The following is an 18,361-nucleotide window of genomic DNA, read 5'->3' on the forward strand; positions in this document are numbered from 1 at the left end:
GTTGGTAGGTACATGTCTCTGAATATAAAGATCTAGGCAAAAGGATAAGTGCTGACACAAAAATGTGGTTTCCAATCCTTTTCCACATTGTACTAACTCTACGACCCTAGGCAAGTCTTTTAGCCTCTCCAAGCTTTGATTTCCCCTCAATAAACCTGTAATAATAAAAAATACAGGCTACCATAGAGGACTGTTAGGAGGAGCAAAGATAATGCCTTAATGTACTCGATGCAACAGTTGGCACATAGTGTATGTGAACTATCATTATTACTATTACTACTTTCATGTTATGACCAATAGACCTGGAATGGATTCCATGGGCTCAAGTTGGAGGCAACCAAGAATGCACAGAGAGTATTTTCTTTCATTGTGTCAATGAGAGTCCTCTGAGGTAAGAGAGTTGGTGATTACCCCAAGAACTTAGCTCCAGTCTCTTCACCATACTAACCAACACATTTTTGTGCTTTTTCTCATTGCTGGGTTTCTCTCTGTGTATCTCTCTTTTTTTCTTTCTTGCTACCCATGTCATTGTCACAGAATATCAAGGTGAGGTGAAATAATCATTTTTATCTGTTGAACATGGCATTCAAGAATGAAACATGTTCATTCTATGTCTGGTTGGGGTATTTAATACATGAGTCTCTAGTGTAATATCATACTCAGTCTGGATTTCCTAAAATACCTATTTATTTAGAGGGTTGGAAAGGATGAGATTCACAAATCATATTGTGTTTTTATTTTCTTAATCTTCTTTTTTTATTACATTTGCTCAGGACTGGAAAGGCAACCACAAAACCAAAACCAGATGGGAAAAAGTAAGCCAAAAGAAAACAAAATCCTGATTACTAACAAGTATTTATATCATATTTTATCAACCTGTGACTCAATAATAATGAGCACATATTTGATGAGTATAATATCTCAGAACAAGCTTCGATCTCTAATGTCATAGATATTTGTATCATGACAGAGAAAGAAATAATCCAGCAAATTAAGGTGGAAAATTTATACCTATTTTTCTCCCAGGTCTAGTAAATTAGTATCATGTGTCCCCTGACTATGTATAGTGTCACAAAACATATTTATCCTTCAAAATCTTCTAGAAGGAAAGGACCTGCAGGAAGCTCTGACCCTCTTTTGTCTTAAATTGACATAGCATGGCTATATTTGGGAAGCAGCAAAACAGAAACAAAAACAAAAAAATTGGGGAGTGATTTTGGCTTTCAGCTGGTGTGAGGATCAGGGTCTGACCTGTTTTAAATGGAATCCAAGTGAAAAGTGATGACAGACATCAAAATTATGATGTCTTTCTTCTGTCTCCATGGTAAATATCATTCTAGTCCCTAGAATGATCTAGTCCCTTTCTGATTAAAGACAAAAGGTTCCCAACACTCTTCTCCTGATCAAATAGATTTATTTTCAGCTAACATATTCCAAGTTGATCAAACAGCTTCTTTGGTCAAAAAAACTGTGCGCAAAGAGATTGTGGGTTGAGCACAAAAGGGAAGGAAAGCTGGGTCAGGAAGAAAGAAGAGGAGAGTGTTATTTGATGATTTCTTCTATTGTTTATTCTTTCCCTGTAAATACAGTTGTAGCTAAAGCTATGTCTCTGTCTTAATGTATAAACTAGCTTTTCACAGGCAGTTTTATTTTAGTCATCTACATCAGGAATTCATTTCTGGCAGGAGCTGAGCACACCACCTCCAGTTAAGACTGGCTGCAGAGAAAGCAGGCCAGAGCTTTCTATGACAATGACAGTGACTGGACAAAAAATCTGGGTGGAAATGTTCCCAATGCAGCATGTTTTCCGTTCCTTCATGGGATACAGGAGAGGGTCATGGAATCAATAACTGTCTGGCAGGGAACAATACAGGCAGTAATTGTTCTGAGCCTACTACTTTGGGAGCCTTGCCTTGCTGTATAAAACCACAAGGGGGCCAAGCTTCAACTGGAAAACTTTGAGGATGGTAATCCTCACACTGGCACCTCTGTGATTTACTCTGTCTCATTACACCTTTAAGTATTTCTTTTACCTACATCACTCTTTAGAAGCTTCTTTGGTTTCTGATATCATCCAATCTTTTCCTACAATCAGCAGAGTCCAACTTCAGAAATTTAGGAATCCTTTCTTTAACCAAAGACTGCTTCCTTTTCAGTCTTTCTAGTCAGCTGGCTGAGATCTAAAAGAAAACAAGTAGTAGACTTCAATCTATAATCACCCTGCCTTTGCCCCAACAGCCCTCACCTCACCTCAGCACTCACCTAACAACTCTTCTGTATAGATCCTTAATTAAAAAGACATGTCTTTCTTGCAATGTAGCTTATCAAACATGATTTCTCTATGCCAGGCAAGACAGTAAGCACTGCAGGGATACAGTGATCACTATCAAAGTTCCAGACAATAAATGGCATTCTCTACTGAATTCCCATTGGACAGAGTAGAGGAACTTAATTTGGGAGCCTAAGAATGGGATTCAATAGAGCCAGAAGGCATGAATCTCCTAAAATTGTGTGTGTGTGCCTGTATGTGTGTGTGTGTGTGCACACGAGTGCATATAAGCATTCTTCCAGGGAGAGGGCCTCTATCTTTAATATTGTGTAGGAGAAGATTACCATGAAATACCAGATATGTCCTCTGCTGTCTGGAATGTAAGGAAAAGAACCAAAACAGTGATGAGTAGGAGACTTGGCAGAGTCAAGGAGATGGATTTAAACATTAAGTAGAGCTATTATTTAAATACATAGTATTGCACTAATACTTAATCTGTTTCTTTCCTTACCTTCTCCCTATCATTTTCTCATTGCTGTCAACAGTTAAAAAGAAAATAAGAAAACATTTGACAAAAACAAAATTCAATTTTTATGTAAAAATATTGTATAGGCATATAATTAAAAACAGATGTTATATTTATGTTTTGTTATACTTAATGCCTGGCAGCTTTTAAAAATGTTTCATTATGCCATTATGGCTTAAGCTATTTCTGGAAAAGATGTTTCATATAGCACTCCCCAACAAATGAGCACTTCCTCCTCATTTAGACACCTCAGATACCTGAGGAAAGAGAATGATACATATAGCAGCAGAATTGTAAATAATTAAAAATCATATACTGTCTCTATTGCAGCAGATTTAGGAGAACAGAAATAAATATTTAATTAAACCTTAATTCCTTCAGGGAAAAAAAGGTGAATCAAGACCTACCTCTGTTATGAGGATGTTTTTCTAGCTCCATTTCAAGTGGCAAAGTTGGTTGGTAACAGGCCTTTTTCTTTTGAGCCAAAATTATGTTTTAGTTGGACTGGCCTTGAGGCAAAAGGCTAGACTCCGAGAGTTTCACTGGGTTTGCACGTGGCAACATTCCCAGCGGTGTATGGAGCTCTGGCCTGATCTGCTGACTGTGATTCATGAGTCTTACTTCCAGAACACTTCCTGAAAGGTGAAGTTAAGTTGACACAAAACTACTTCTCAATCTAGCAATTGATGTGTCATATTTTTTTTGCCTGGTCTCCTTCCTGACAAAATGTTTGCTTACTACCTGTAGGTGTCAGAGAAGGCATCTTGTAGGACTTGAAGCATGAGCAACCCACTGAGCAGTGCTGTCTCTAAGGTTGAATTCTCATCATCTTACACATGTCCACCTCCACCTCTTATGGAGCTAAACATTTCCTCACCATATTTTGTTGAGAACCCTGAGTCCATGACCATCCTCCCTCACCAACTGCAGCCCAGCCTTCATCCTGTTTGGACAGTATGTTCTGTTGACCTCATGGATTCCTCCTGTTACTGTAGTTGTAGAACTCCTATAACTCCACCTAAAATGCAAACTTCTGGGATCATCTCTTCTTTCCTCTTATTGCCCTGTGCTTCTTCTCTCCTGAATCTTCTTTCTATTGCCCTTCATTTCCCCCAAGACTTTCTTTTATCTACAGAATCATTTAATTGTAAATAAAATGCCCTGAACTTCGTCAAATGTTACACAAAATGTTGTCTTCTCCTCCTTCATTCTTTAACAACTCTGACAGTTCCCTCCCAGTCCCACTATTACCTTGGAGATCTCAAGCAGTTTCACTTCCATCCCTTGTTATGTGAACCCTATGGTCTGCTCTTCAAACAGCCTTACAGCACTCTCACTCTCCAAGCCACCTCACTTCTGCCCTAAGACTACTCTGTAAACTCCCAATCTTGGATTAACCCAAGTATCTGTCTTCTCCACTCTATTTCTGCTAAATATGTCTGGAGAAAATCGCCTATCTTTTTATATTATAACCATTATAAAACTAAGGTCTTTAGGGGCACCTGAGTAGCTTAGTGGGTTAAGCGTCCGACTTCTGCTCAGGTCATGGTCTCACGGTTTGTGAGTTCGAGCCCTGCGTCGGGTTCTGGGCTGACAGCTCAGAGCTTGGAGCCTGCTTCCAATTCTGTGTCTCCCTCTCTCTGCCCCTCCCCTGCTTGCACTCCGTCTCTTTCATTGTCTCAAAAATGAATAAACATTAAAAAAAACAAGGTCTTTAGCCAGTTTCACCAAACTTCAGACTTAACCACTCTTCTCAAGCTCCCTTCTCCTAGATTAATTTGACCTCCTAATACACTAAGAAAAATAAAAACTTTGTGATTCATATGCCTTCAACTATTTGCAGCCACATTGTTATATGTTAGTATAGAACTTTACACTCATCTCTGCCCCTACAAGCTCCAAGAAAGGGGTGTCCCTTTAAGGTTAACCCATTTCCCTGTACTCTGATCTTCTCTCCTACCTCCTCAGAGACTGTTTGGTTATTTATTTCCCCCCTCTTCCTATAATTATAAACACTCTCTCTCAACTGGTTGTGTTATGGCAACTCATGACTGTATTCTCTTTCCCAGTTCTGTGAGGAAAACATAAATTTTATCAGTTTCTATATGGTTCTCCCGCTGGTTGCAATCTATTCCATTCCTTCAAAGTAGAGCTTCTTAAAAGAGTAGATATATGTTTATCACCTCCACATCCTAAATTCTCTCTACTCTTTAACCTGTTGCAAACCACATTCTGCCATGGGAACCCCACTGACATCGTCTTCATTGAGATCAATCATCCCCTCTTTGCTAAGTAGAGAGGAGTTGTCAGAGTCATCTTATCCAATCTCTCCATGCTTTAAGACACTGTTATTTATATCCTTTTACTCCCTTGATTTCCATGATGTTACTTGCCACTTATCTGCAACTTACTCTCTAGTCAATCTTTTTCAACCTCCTTTAGGAGCTACTCTTTTTCTACTCTCCCCTTAAACGTTGGTGTCCGCAGGTCAGTGCCTTCTAATCTGTTTTACCTAATAAACTACATGGATAATAAAACTATTTATATAACATACTAGAATAAATTACACACTGTGTGGAAGTGCCTAAATGGTATTGGTGAAAAAAACAATTGTCTTCTCTTTACATTGCATAATTTATAGGAAAAACAAAATAACTAGAAGAGGTATTAAACTAGAACTGAATTTGTTTAAAATTCAAAAATATTTAATTTTTAAAATTTTGAAATGGCTAGTTACAATTACTTGTCAAGACTCTATAGTGATGATTTCTTCATATTCCTGATAGTCACAATCAACAAAAAACTTTGTTGTCACAGATAGATGATAAAAATATTTCCGTAATTTTGACATTCAAATGTTTACAACAGTTGACATTCTATTTCCAGAATCTAATAGCTCTTTCTTTTCTTTCATTGATAAATGTAATGTTGACATTTCTTGTGAAAATATAAATTTCTAATTTCATTGAACATTTTCATATCAAAGATTTCAAAATGGTGATTCCCATCTGAAGTACTTGCAGTATTATAGGTAGTCTGGACACCACATTGACCACAAACTGACAGATCTGTTGATTGTATGTGAAATCAGAGATGTAAGACCACTATCTGAAGTGCACCTACTCTTCCTGCCCTTCCTACCACCCTCCCACCTTCCATCTCACTCAACTGGCCACACCCAATGCTTCTTGGATACCTGGACAATCAGTTCACCAAGCAACACCACAGGTGGCCACTTCTGTTCTGAAAAAAAAAAAGTCCAGAGTGAAGTAGGTGTTGAGATGGTAGATTATATCCTTGACTATATTCTCAGTTTTGCAGCAATGAAAATGACAGAAGACCTTCATCATGTTAGCCAACTTCAAGGAATGCAATATAAACTATTAGAAATACTATAGCCAAACATTCCACTGAATGGCTACAACATCTGGAAGCAAATAGCCCAGTGACTCTTGACACTGCTACTCCCAATCAACTTCTCTAAATTTGAGGTTATTATTGTCTTATGGAAATCAGTACCGTCTTACATCAGGCAGGAAACCCTTCCATTTGACTCTGTCTTTAGCCCTCTTTCCACCATATATATACATTCAGAAAAAGGACATTTGCTTCAATAACCACAAAAGTGTCTGATATTTTGACAATTCCCTGATGTATATGTCTGTTTTCTGAACTATGGACCTATATCTGGATATTTCCATTTGGATGTTCCACAGACCTAGGATGCCCACAATTGAACTTACTACCTTCCCCCTGAAATCTACCTTTTTACTGAATTACCCCTTACAGTAAATGGAACCATCACTACTTCAGTTACAGAAACTCAAGAGTTACTTTTGGCCTTTCTCTGTCCTTTATCATCTACATCTATTCAGTAATCAAGTCTTGTAAATTTCCTTTCAAATTTGTACTCCTTGATCTTCAGGGTCTTAAAATGCCTTTATTGGATTATGGAAATAGCCTCCAAACTGACCCTGTTGTCTCTAGATTACCCCTTCAAACAGCTACCAAAATATTTCTAAAATGTAAATCTGACAATGTAAGTCCCCAGTTTGAAATCTTTAATGATCCCTCATTGCCTATGCTATAAAGGCCAAGTTCCTTAGCATGAAATATAAAACCCATTAGAGTTGGCCCCTAAATCATCTCTCTTCCTAATTTTTACCACTCTTTCCTCATATCCTACAATAAACTGTTTGTGGTTTTTGAACAAGTCCTGCTAACTTAACTCCATGCCCTGCCTGGCCCATGGTGATACCTCTTGCAGGAACACCATTCTTCTTTTTTGCATTTCCTTATTGAAGTTATTCCCAGCTGCCTTTCCAGGTGCAAATCAGCTTCCCCCTCCTCTAGGAAATATTCTCTGATCATTTTAATCTCAGTTGCCTCTGCCAGAAGCACCCTTTATACTCTGTCTTATCATAGAACTTATATCATCTGCTTCCTTGAATGTTCTAAGGAAAATTATAAAAATATACACTCCTGGCACATAATTTTTATCACCAAGACCCTACAGCATAGTGTTTGGCCCAGACATCTGGGCATTATAGAGAATAATAGGAAAATCTTAAACACGAACATGAAGACAGCTTTATTTAAGAACTATATGCTCAGGGCAAGCATACAGCAAAACTGGAGCTGTCTTTTCTGCATAACCAGGATGTGAGTCAGCTGCATGTCCTAGTGTTCTTCACCTAGATTATCCATTCACCGCCCCCACCTTGTGCCAGCCCCTAAATTAGACCACTGTCCACACCCCAAGTCGGTCTCCCTACAACTCTCAGTTATGCTCCTACACAAAAGTCACTTTCCTGTGGGTAGGTCGTTGCCATAAATAGTGCAAGGAGTTTATGCTTCCTAGGAGCTTCTGGGTCAGTTGAGACCATGCAATCATCATAATCTTGATACTTGTCTTATGAAGGGATTCTAACTATGGCCATTCTCTGCCATAGTTGGCCAGAGAATCACCAGAAAGCACTTCCACCACACAGCACTGACCAATCTCACTTTACCATTTAAGCTCAGAACATAACATAACTTGATATATGCATTCAATATCCATTTAACTTCTGTGTCTTTTTGGCTTCAATACCTTTCATTTGCTAACCAGAGTAGTAGTCAGTAAATGCTGAATAAATGAGTGAGTCTTTTGGCTAGTCAAGGTTGTGGGTAGGCTTTGTATTTTGAGCTAGAAAAAAAAATAGGAATAAAAAGTAGATTTGGATGCATAAATGGCATCAGTTCACAGCACTGAGGACCTTCAGTGCCTCTATGATTCCCACACCAGCAAAAGAGCCTAACCATAAGCCTAGAGATGTAACACCAAGGAAGGCTGACATTTCCCAGGTAACCATTGCATAATCTCCCTGAATAATAAGCACTTAACCTACTGTGAACTTTAATCATGAGTTAAAGAAAAACCTACATTTAGAGTTATCCAATAATGGAAGGGCCCATTTCCTGCTGTGTGTTGATATGGAAGGTGGACAATTGATTGCTCAGAAGGATGGAAAAGGGAACTCTCATTCTGAGGACAAGATTAAACTCAAAAATTATATGACCCTGTAATCATATCATCTGGTAACAATAGGCTATATTTCTGGCTAATCTTATAACCCCTGAATACTCACAGGACTCTAAATAGGAAGCAAAAAGTAAATTTTCCCGACTTTTGGCTTGATTTAATGCTGACATCACATGACTTCAACATTCAGGGCAAAGGAGAGGGAATGGAGTGCAAGGAGGCTTTATAACAATTTCACTAAATGGTTCAAAAGACTTTCTTGAGCATTAATCAATTGTTTCAAGACAATAATTTGATGATTTAAGAGTAAGTAAAACAGAAGCATATGGATTAAATTTTCCTTGAAGTACCTTTGAGTTCCAAAGTAGGAAAAAAGACATTTGGCAAAATCCAATCTGCCTTTGCCAAACCAAAAGTGTTTGAAAAATAATTTGAGAGGTTTTGCCAAACCCCAAATGCCACTGTGTCCTTCCATCCCAATAAGTTCTCCAAAAGTGCAAAACTAATACATCTACTCAGCATTTCAAATTTGGTGGGGAACCAAACTGCTTCATTTAGAGCCTCAAAAAAGCTCCTTAACATTTTTAGAAAAAAATTAATGTGATTGAATGGTCTTTTACTTCCCATTTCTATTCTGACTTCTAAAATCTCCATCTCAGAATTAAAAAAAAATTGTTCACTAGGCATGCTGTAAAATTATTTTGAGTCTTTAGAAGAAGAAATTTTGAGCAGAAAAATTACTTTTAAATAAACTCTGCAAAAATGCAGTAATGTCTTCTTATTGGAATATTGTATGCATATGTGTTTCCTTCTTTATGTTTTCATAGTGCTGACAACCTAAACAATCGGTTTTTATTTAAATCATCTCTGAACTAAAATTAAATTTGTGGGGCACCTGGGTGGCTCAGTTGGTTAACATCCAACTCTTGGTTTCAGCTCGGGTCATAATCTCACAGTTGTGACTTTGAGCCCCACATCGGGCTCCATGCTGACAGCGTGGAGCCTGCTTGAGATTCCCTCCTTCTCCCTCTCTCTCTACCCCTCCCCTGCTCATACACATGTGCTCTCTCTCTCACCCTCTCTCTTTCTCTCAAAATATATAAATAACTATTTAAAAATTGAATTTGCAATTAGAGCTGTCAATAGGCTATCCTCTGGGGCCTGAATCAGGTCACAATTGAACCAGTAAACAAAACCTTTGTGAAATCAACAGCATGGTTTGCAATGTGGGTGGCACAGGCAAGTCTTGTCCTCCTGCAAAAATGATTCCTTATTTTCAGCAGTAACCTCAGCTATGTTGAATTTCCTCCATTCAAGGGGTGTTTTTTTTCTGGAAGATTGCCACTAAATGTCTAATATACTTTGCATTTGCAAAATGGCATTCCACCACCTAACAACTAGGAATCAATGCAGTACATCTGAGAGGCACACAGGGCTTTCAGTTCCCAGGGAAACTATTCACAAACTTTTTATTCTGGGACTAAAGCATTTAATTTTCTTTTTTTGATTTCTTGCATTTTATTTTTAATTTTAAATAAAGTTCTTGAAATTTTTATGGGTACTTAATATTATATTTCTCAAATATTTATCATTTATTGAAATTTAAATGAAAAACCTTAAAAATGTTTTGATTATTCAGAAATATATGGTTTGAATCATTTTTTGTTGAAATAATTTATTTCCACAGAATATATGAATGTTTAGAACACATTTTACTCAAAAAAAGATTTTTCTATTTTCTCTAAACTCAGTTATTTAATGAATGTTCTTCACCTTGGACTTATCCTTTGAGGCTCTGCAGGAATGACTTGCTTGTTAGGAGTTAGCTTGCTATAATAAGAGGTCTTGAGTTAAGAATAGATCCATGCATGTAGTACCATCTTGTGTTGCAAGAACTAGTCTTGCTGAAATGTGAACCCAAGGGCATTTGTTTCTGTTCCACAGATGCTGTTATATAGTAGAAAAGAGGGATCAGCAACAAGGCCCTGGGATGCTATCTTACTGGGATCATTTGATACAGAGTTCAGTCTAAGACAGCGAAGCCAAAAGACAATGAATTCACCTTCTCCACTGACATACCAAATCTATACCTATTTAGAGAATACAGATTCTATAGAAGAAGAACTGAGGCCTGACTGAACAGCTTCTGCACAACAAAAGATAGAGACCACATAAAGAACAGGAGAAACAGACATGGTAAGGAAGGGAGACCCTACCCCTATACTAGGAAACACAGTGGGGAGGGATAGTACTGAGGGAACAAATTTGTCTTCCCTGGGGCACAGACGAAAAAAGCTGTGGTTTAAAAGAGGAACTGGAATATAGAAGAAACAGCTCTAGAACAGAGCCAAACAACAGGGTAGCTGCTGGAAATCCCTGGTTAAGAGGAGGTGGAGAACACCACAGTTTACACTTCCACTCCACCTTGATGTGCAGGCCAAAGCAAGGTACAGGCATCCTAGTGGGCCCTGGGCCCTTAGCCCAAACCAGTCAAAGCCTTCCCACCAAGGCAACCTCAGTGTGACACACACTGGAGTATACCTGGTCAGTTCTTACTACAGTTAGGCATCTTGCCAAGGTGACACAGGTGCAAATCATTCCAGAACTCTCCAGGCTCACACCATTTTGACTCTAGCTACCCCACCATGATGCCCCATGGTGCCCCACTGCACCATGAAGTGCCCCAGAAACCCCAGGCCCTTATCCCACCTCCAGCCACCCTGCTAGGGCACCCCCTATAGAGAAAGCCTGGGGACTCCAGCTTGTGTCACTCTGGATTCCAGCTGCCTTGGGCTCCAACTGCCCTACTAGGTCACCCTCTGCAGGAAGCACCTTGGGACCTCTGCAGCTTTCACCCACTTCCACTTCAGCTGTCCTTCTGAAGCACGAGACCTCTGCATGGAGAGCCCTGGGACTTCCCTGACCCATACCTACTTCACCTCCAGCCATCCCACCAGGACAATGAGTATGTACCTATCAATAATTAGGGACCATTTGGTTGCAAGGAAGAGGAAACCATTCAAATTAGCTCAAATATAAGTGGAGCGATTGGAAGAATACAGTGGAATCTCACAGAACCCAAATGTAGAAAATAGAGTTGGGCCCTTTTAAAAACTAAGGTCTTTAGGTACTCCCCCACCACCATTTCTCATTATCTCTGCACCTACTTGTCTCCACAGACTTTCTCATGTTGGTTTGTTATAACTGAATATAGTCACGGGTCCTGAAACTAGATGATGGTTCCAGGGTTTGCTGCATCAGAATACTAGTCTCCAGAGATAAGACTCCCAATTATCATGGAGTAGGGCAGAAGAGGAAATGCTTCAAAAGGTCCCAGTGGCCTACAGAGCCCATAAATTGGGATGTATGTTATCATCTCCCATTGTGTATAGTGTTTCTATTTTACTGGATCCACACAATTTGCAACATACTACTCACAGGGCAAATAGAGTCATATTCCTTTATTTCACCAATTTGGTAAAACAAGCCTAAGATTTCATCTCTGGGTTGACAGATATGTTTGCTACTTATTCTATAACGTAGTGGTTACTAAGGTGCTGGGTGGCTCAGCCAGTTAAGTGTCCAGCTCTTAATTTTGGCTCAGATCATGATCCCAAGGTGGTAAGATTGAGCCTAGCAATGGGCTCAGTGTGAAGCCTGCTTAAGATTCTCTCTCTCCCTCTGCTCTTCTCCTCTGTTTGCACTCTCTCGCTCTAAAATAAATAAATACATAATAAATAAATAAATAAATAAATAGAATTTAGTGGTTATAAAACTTATAAACATTTATTACCTCATAGTTTTTCTGGGTCAGGAATTTGAGGGTTGCTTAGCTGCATGATTCTGCCTCAGCACCTCTCATGAGGTTGTAGTCAAGATGCTAATCAGAGTTACAGTCATCTGAAGGCTTGACTGGAACTAGAGGATCTGCTTCCAAGTTGGCTCATTCACATGGCTATTGGCAGGATGCCTCAGTTCAGCTCCTTGCTGACTACTGGCAGGTAGGCTTAGTCCCTTGCCATATGGACCTTTCTGTGAGGCTGGTTGAATATCCTAACGGCTCAAGAACTAGTGATCCAAGAGAGAGAACAAGGAGAAGGCCACAATTCCTATTATGACAGTCTCAAAAGTCACACAGCATCACTTCCACCATGTTTTTTTCATGAGAAGCAAATCACTTAAGACAGTACACACCCAAGATAAGGGAAATTAGGTTCTACCTTTGACATATTTTTAAACTACCACATCAGAAGATCCATTTTTATCTTCTTGTTTGCCTGCCTTAAAGTCCCTGACATCACATAGTACCTCAAAAGGACTCAATGCAATATAAATATGAAGTCCAGTAAAGTTCTAGTCCAAATTGGGAGAAACTCTGGTAACTCCCCGGCTACTGGGATAGTTATCTCTGCTCCTCCAGGCTTTGCAGAACCACTGTTGGATGTCAGACTGAAAACACTGGAGCATGCACAGCATCATCTCATTGTCCCAGGTTTCTACATAGCTACCTTCAGCAAAACTGACTTTGTCACAACCCACTCCCTCCACATTAATTATGATTCAACAGGCTCCTCACAAGATTCTCCATCCTCTTTGTCTCTCACATAATCTTTTTCCTCCAAGTACCCAGTGTGCTCATGCTCAGATTCCTAAGATTCTATAGGTGCCATCTGCTCTCCCCTGAGACTCTCAGCCTCTATCTAATTTTTAAGTTCCTAGGATTTCTAGGATAAAATAAGATTCATTTTCCATATTAAAGCGTGTATTGAGTCCCACAAAAGTAACATATCTCAGTATTTAAAAGGAGGATGTATGAATTTTACACTTTGCTGAGCTAGGTAATAATTTGTTCTTTGGGGAAAAAATAAGTCTTTTGTTTAAATGATAGGTGGCTGGGATTGTTAATGTGTGTTTTTTGGAAAATTCCACATAGACAAGAGAGAAAGGAAAGGATCAAACACTAAGATGAGAACCTAAAATTTTTTCAAGCAGGCAGGAGTTAGATTAAAAACCCCATGGTTTCAGAGACACTAGCACTGAGCCATGAATTGATTCAAGACATCCCCTTATTGAAGTGATACATCTTTAGTACTTGCATTAAAATATACTGACTAGCTTCAGCCTACAAGTTTTTGGAATTATTTTTAGAGCTGCTACCCAAAAATTTAAGTCACAAGATTAATTTGGGACTGAGAAAGAATTTAAGAATCATCTGTTTTCATTATTTCATTTTAAAGATGATATCAACTACATTGGTTATTAAGCTGTTGTTATCTGCTATGCACATTAATTCATGACTCTACAGTGTGCGTATACTTTATATTGTGGCCAACATATAGAATGATCAATTGTCCTGGTTTGCCCAGGACTGAGGGATTTCCTAAGTTATGGGACTTTCAGTATTAAACCCAGAACATTAGGGGGAAAACGAGATAATTTAGTCACCCTACTAACATATTGTATTTGTTATCAATTGCTGTGTAAAAATACACCAAAACATAGTGGCTTAAAGCAGCAGGTATTTATCTCTCACAGTTTGTAAGAGTTAGGAATTCAGGAGCAGCTTACCTGGGTGGTTCTGGCTCAGGGTTTCTCATGATATTGCTGTAAAGCTTATGGCCAGTGCTGCAGCCATCTGAAGGTTCAACTGGAACTTAAAGAGTCATTTTGAAAATGGTTCACTGGTATAAGGCCTCAGTTCCTCACTACATGGACCTGTTTTCATGATGTGGTACCAGCTTTCCCCCAGCACAAATGAGCCAAAAGAGACAGAAGCCACAATATTGGAATTTGCTTGTTTGCTTTTTATGATCTTGCCATGTAAATGACATACCATCACCTGTCACATATTCTATTGATTACACTGACCACTCCTGACACAATATGGGAGGAAACAGCAATAGTGGTAACTTGAATGATGTCAGAGCCCAAAAGGTGTCTGTACAGGAGGAGTGTGGAGTCAGAGTAAGTAAATAGGTTATATACAGGAGAATCTGAGGAATTGAGTAAACATATTTAGTATAATGGGAGCCAGGATTCTCGGTGTTGTAAAAGGGAGTTATAAATCTGGAAAAGAAAAACCATCTAACATTATGGTGTTAAATTGAAAATACCACTATGAAATCATGGAGTTTTATTTTTTATATTTTGTTAATGTTTATTTATTTTTGATAGAGAGAGAGAAAAGGGAGAAGCAGAGAGAGAGGGAGACACAGAATCTGAAGCAGGCTCCAGGTTCTGAGCTGTCAGCACCTGGCTCAACCCAATGAATTCGTGAGATCATGACCTGAACTGAAGCTGGACCTTAACCAACTGAGCCACTCAGGTGCCCCGAAATCATGGTTTTCAATAATATAAATAGATGCGTAAATAAATGTAGATATAAATGGAATTTTTATAAACTCCTTAGATCCATCCAATGAGAGGGTATGGGAACAGCAGTACCCAATGGCAATGAACACAATTAACATAAATGATACCACACCAGCATAACGAACAAAATACCATAAATACCATTCACCATTAAAATGAAGCAGGACTCCACAGAGAAATGACTGACTCCAGGGCTATAGCAAGGAAAGTATAAGATGAACTTGGAATATCTTCTTGTTCCAGAAAGGAAGGAAATGCTCAAAGGGTGACATGGACTGTAAAATAAAAAAAAAGCAAATCAATAATTCAGATAAAAAAGCTTAAATTGGCAAAATATTGGGCAATCTGTGCACCAAAATAAATAATGATAGTAGTAAGATTTAACCCATAACTTAATATAGAAAACTACCTTGATTGACCTACATGCATACATACATACATGGAAATTTTGTTGAGAAACAAGGTATTACATTGTCTCAAAATACCTCTCCAAAAATTTCTTAATTACAAGGTGGGAGGAAAGAAGTAACTTTAGAGAAGCCTAGCCGACACTACCTTAGTTAAGTAATGAGCACTAACATCACCAATAATGGGACAAATTAAAATTATGTGTCAGCTGATAAAACACAAATATAAGAATTCAACATTGTTTCTGTGATATTCCTGTCAATCTAATCTAATCTTAATCATGAAAAACATCTTTCATATCCAGAAAGGAGGATATTATACTAACCCCCCTCCACCCTTCCAAAAAAACTGACCCATAAATCTTAGGAAGTATCAAGATCATGGAAATCAAGGAAAGACTGAAAAACTGTTACAGTTTGAAGGTGACTAAGCAGCCATGATGACTAAATGCAACCTGTGATTCTGGACAAAACAATTTTCTGTAAAGAACACTATTGATTAATTGGTGAAACTTCAATGGGGCCTGAGGATTAGATAGTAATCTGAGTTAATTTTCTAGTTGTCTATAATGTGTTGTGTTGGAAAATATCTTTGTTTTTTTGAAATACACAATAAAGTATTAGAGGTAATGAGGCATTCTATCAACAATTTACTCTTGAGTGGCTCAAGAGTATTCTTTATATTGTTCTTTATATTGTTTGCAAAACATTTCCATAAATTAAGATAAATTATTTTTCAAAAGTAAAATATTTCTACAAAATCTTGCTTCATCTCTATCATGACTGATTTCTTTAGCATCATGCCAACACATCGTATCAATTTTTGATATTCTTAGGCTGTTGGGAGGTACACTTATTTATTCATTCATCTGTTAAATAATTATTGACCTCCTATTGTGTCCCAAGTAACTTGATGGGCACTGAAAATTTAACTATGAACAAGATCTAACATAGAGATCTAATGAGCTTTAGACTAAGGGGAGATAGACAAACAGGTAATCATCATATTTAATGTGGCATGTGCTATGTTTGAGAAAATACGAGGTGGTATGGAAGAACACAGGAGAGGCATCTTAGGATGTGCTCAGGGAATACTTTCTAAAGTGAGGTATGTCAAAGCTGAGACCTGAAGGAAAATTTGGAATTACCCAAGAAGAAAAATTCAGCAGGTGTGGGGACAGAGGAAAACATGCAGAGAGGAGCTGGAGAGGAAAACAGGAGCATGGTGTCCTGTAGATACTGCAGGTAGCTGAGAATATGTCAAAGGAAGTGTCAGGCCATGAGCCCAGGGAGCAGGGAGTCCAGAGGGTGATGTTTCAGAGACATCTAAAGGACATTAGCACTTGCTACAACTCTGTATGACCAGGTAATACTACCAGCTCCAGTAATCTAGTCACGGAGCTTGCTGCACCCACGTGTCTACCCATACACCTTCCAAGGAAGTGACTCTGAAGAAAGCATGGTTTAGCCGGCTCAGGGCTGTTGATATTAGCAAAGAGAAGCACATCATTTGCAACAACTCCCTTGACAATGTTAAGTTTCTTAGCCAAGTTTAGACAAGTGTTTGTTGAAAAGAGTTATTGGCATACTTGTTTGCATATAATATTTCATCCCTGGATAGAACTATATTTACAAATGATGTCTGGCAAAATAGAACTGGATATTTTTTACTTTCCCTAAAATACTCTATTCTAAACAGCCTATCACAGTGCATCTCTCCTTGGCAACTTTGTAATTCCCAAAATACACACATCTAATTACCCCAGTGTTTGCTATTGCACTGTGGTCTGTTTTCACTTTGGGTGGCAGGCCTTAGTTCCCTGCTGCTCTCCCAACAAGACATTTACTAATTCCAGAACTCCTTGGAAAAGAATTTTTCCAGATTAACCATGATATTTATTTTTAGTGTAAAAGATGTTTGCTTAATAGAAAGATTACTTCATCTACTTACGGTCGTTTTAGTAATGAGAAAGAGACAATCCTTGGTGAATTGATCCCTCAATCTGGTTAGGGTAGGATTATTCCCTGTGACAAATTGGCCACTGTCAACCATAAAACTAAGTGAAATGAAGCCCAGACTATCTATTCATTAAGCTATTTTTGAGTGGTAAGTGTAGATCCCTCCCTGGATAAACACTAGCACTGAGCAGTGTGCACCTGACATCCTTGTGGTGCATCCATCCAGCAGTTGTGCTCAGTTGCTTACTGGATCCAAGTCCAAATTATAAACAGAGTGTCTTGGATTTCTTCCAGTTAAGTTTAAAACACATCAATAGTTTCTTTCTGGCCTCCTTAATTGCTATTTAAGCCTTACAGTGTTACTTAAGTTTTTTTAAGAATAAAAATACAGAATATAAAGCAAATAATAATGGCTACTCTTTACTGAGTATTTACTATGATTCATGCTTTTTTAGGTGATTACATCATTTACAATAACAAGTCTGCAAAATAGTTATTATCCTTATTTTATAATCAAGGAAATATAACCTCAGAGGTGTTATGCAGCTAGTCTAAGATCACACAGCTATTAGTGTGATTAGAAGCTGTGATTTAAACTCAGGGCTGCCTAACTTTAGACACACACCATTTCCTCTCAAAGATAGTTACCATTTGGCAGCTCTCTCCATTGTTTGCTTTATATATTTTTTTAATCAAATATTATTGAGCATTTACTACATAATGGTCTCTAGTCCAAGATACAAAGAAATTTCAAATATAGTTGCTATGCCCAATGATCACCAAACTAAACGAGGATGGTAAACATGAAAACAACCAATGAAGGAACTCAAAATATGATGAAGTCTATAAAAGTTGTGCATATTACCAGAGACAGTCAGAAATGAGAGAGTTCTAAGTGAAGTGATCAGAGAAGTTTTCTAAGAGAGAGCATTTGAGGTGTATCTTAACTGTTGTATATTCAGATGGTAAAAAGAAGGAAATCCTGGTAGAGGCATAAGCAAATGTGCAGAGGGAGAAAAAAGCAAAAGTTTTCTACCTAGGAAACAGCAATTCCATTCAGGAAACAACAACCATTAACGTGGTTGGGCTATAGAAGATTCCTTATCTGGCACTGCTCTGGCTCACTTACTACCTCTCAGTTTCTCCATTTCTTTTGTAGATGCACTGTAATGGTCACCACTGTTTCAGCCTGTAGACCCATAGCTTCTGATAAGCCTGAAAAATGTGAATGAGTTGAGAAACCAACATTATGGATGATAAAGGAATAGCATAAGAAATGGGAGTTAAGGAAACTACTGTCAGAT

General features: G+C 38.3%; 1 long non-coding RNA gene across 1 annotated transcript; it reads right to left on the reverse strand.

Annotated features, from left to right (window-relative positions):
- Nucleotides 1-1,408: 1,408 nt before the first annotated feature.
- Nucleotides 1,409-12,370, reverse strand: LOC125915055 (uncharacterized). The gene is made up of 4 exons (XR_007455548.1): nucleotides 12,113-12,370; nucleotides 5,992-6,038; nucleotides 2,038-2,180; nucleotides 1,409-1,513 (listed from the first exon to the last, which is right to left on the reverse strand). It is a non-coding gene; the product is annotated as an uncharacterized LOC125915055 (long non-coding RNA).
- Between the last annotated feature and the right edge of the window lie 5,991 nt (nucleotides 12,371-18,361).

Source organism: Panthera uncia, chromosome D1, assembly GCF_023721935.1.
Source record: "Panthera uncia isolate 11264 chromosome D1, Puncia_PCG_1.0, whole genome shotgun sequence".
NCBI classification, from domain to species: Eukaryota; Metazoa; Chordata; class Mammalia; order Carnivora; family Felidae; genus Panthera; species Panthera uncia.